Source organism: Palaemon carinicauda, chromosome 28, assembly GCF_036898095.1.
Source record: "Palaemon carinicauda isolate YSFRI2023 chromosome 28, ASM3689809v2, whole genome shotgun sequence".
NCBI lineage: Eukaryota > Metazoa > Arthropoda > Malacostraca > Decapoda > Palaemonidae > Palaemon > Palaemon carinicauda.
In genome coordinates this window covers 15,037,163-15,039,662 of record NC_090752.1, presented here as the reverse complement: position 1 = coordinate 15,039,662, position 2,500 = coordinate 15,037,163, and positions in this window count along the sequence as shown.

The following is a 2,500-nucleotide window of genomic DNA, read 5'->3' as shown; positions in this document are numbered from 1 at the left end:
CCGGATTTCCCATGGATCCTCTGCGAGAAATTTCCGGAGAGATAAATCAAATTAAAATTAACAGGGTACAAACGGGCCGGCTCTGTTGCCTCGAAATATGCATGTACTGCCTTGCATGAGTTTCGGCAGCCTAATAAAATTAGGAAAGGAACACGGTGGAATACGTTTCCAGTGCGGGGAAGGGGAGAGGAGTTGAAACTCCTATAGCAATCAACTGTTTGTTTGTTTTTCATAAGATCTGTTTCTCTAATGCATGTTATTTCTATGCTTTTATATTATATATAACCATGTCCTTCCACATTCCATAATCAATTAACTTGAATTCCTTTGGAGAAAAGATTTATCTTCGTGAAAACATTAGGATTGTGGTGGCCGATGTGGTAACGTCCCTGACTAGTGAACGCCAGACTTGTGTTCGAGTCCCGCTCAGATTCGCTAGTTTCTTTGGTCCCTTCAACCTCACCATCCTTGAGAGCTAAGGATGGGGGGGGGGGGGTTTGGTGGAGCCTACAGGTCTTTCTTCTGAGTAATCAGCAGCCATTGCCAGGCCCTCCTTGGTCCTAGCTTGGATGGAGAAGGGGCTTAGGCGCTGATCATATGTATATGTGGTCAGTCTCGAGGGTACTATCCTGCTTGATATTACAATGGCATTGTCCCCTTAAACCTAAATTTCTCTCCCTTACTTTTTTACACTTTTCCTTCCAGCTCGATATATACACATATAATCAGTACCTAAGCCCCTCTCCACCCAAGCTAGGATCAGGGAGGCTCAGGCAATGGCTGCTGATGACTTACCAGGTAGACCTATAGGCAAACACTACAAGAAAACATGGAGCTAGAGCGAGACTTGAACCCCAGTCCGGTGACCCAAGCCCCTCTCCACCCAAGCTAGGACCAGGAAGAACCAGGCAATGGCTGCTGATGACTCACCAGGTAGACTTATAGGCTCCCCCAAACATCCCATCCTTAGCTCCCAAGGATGGTGAGGTTCTAAACACTATAAGAAAATATCTAGCTTGAGCGGGACTTGAACCCCAGTCCTGTGATCGCAAGCCAAGCAGGGCGTTTCCAATAGGCCACCAAAACCCTCGTCCGGTCGCGCTCCGCTCTCGCTCCTGTCACGATCCGGTCAAATATTGTTACATGATTTTAAATGGAAGCATTCACACTGGCGCTCCGGTCCGCTTTCGCTCCAGTCTCGCTCCCGTCATGAGAGAAAAAAAAATCATTACATTCAATAACAGGGTAAAGGTCACTAATTAAATACATTTCCTAGAATAACTGAGCAATATTCCTATACAATTATATTTTTTCCTTATGTTTATCATTTTGCCAAGACACTGATCGGACCGAGAGCGAACCGAAGGTGTGAACACCCCAGTACCTAGACCGAACAGAGAGCGAACCGTGACTGGAGCGTGACCGGACCAATAGAGTGAATCCACCTTAAAGATAGGCTTTGGTAAACCGGTGGCGTAATGCAACAAATTTCAAAGTTACCCACAATCGTTAATATTATATAGCCTGGGTTGAAGAATGGCTATCGTAAAACATAAACAAATTTGACAATATATCTTTTTGTTAATGTCTGTACTTGATTACCTTTAATAATCCGGATCTTATGACAGAATATTAGCATCATCGTAGCTTTTCACAGATAAAAGTGAAATTTGAAAATCTTCAGTGACAGATAAGCATATTTCATATAACTACAGCATTAGATAGCAGACTTACGCAAAGTATTATTTGATATTTTTCTTCTCAAAAGATGATAAATCTGAAAAGGATTCTTTTATGGTTTCATAATATTCTGTAACTACAGCATTAGATCGGACTTCTGCAAAGAGTTATAGGATATTCATATATTTCATATAACTACACCATTAGATAGCAGACTTATGCAAAGAATTGTCTATTTTTCTTCTCAAAATATAATATAAAAATCTGAAAAAATCTTTTATGGTTTCATAACATACTGTAACTACAGTATTTGATCGTAGACTTAGGCAAAGAATTATAGGATATTTTTTCCTCACAAAAGAGAAATCTATAAAATGATAAAAAGAGTTCATAAGTATTTGAATCAGTAGAACTTTAAAAGTTCAAACTTGCACCAAATGTTTTTTTATGTTGAACAGGCTGACATAAGTCTTTTCATAGGTTTATATGAATTATCTGTTTTAATATTGTTAATATTTTTTTAAACTATTTCATTTAAATTTTTCATTACTTCTTATATCATCTATTTATTTACTTGTTTCCTTTCCTCGCTGGGTTATTTTTCCCTGTTGGAGACCTTGAGCTTATAGCATCTTGGTTTTCCAACTAGGGTTGTAGCTTGGCTATTAATAATAATAATAATAATAATAATAATAATAATAATTCTGAAATGCACTAATAAAATTTTTTTTTTTCATTGTAACTCCACGTCAAAGTTCTATTAAAAAAAGACAGCGGACCATCTGACCGTCATATGGTCCATTTGGAATAACTAAAATCT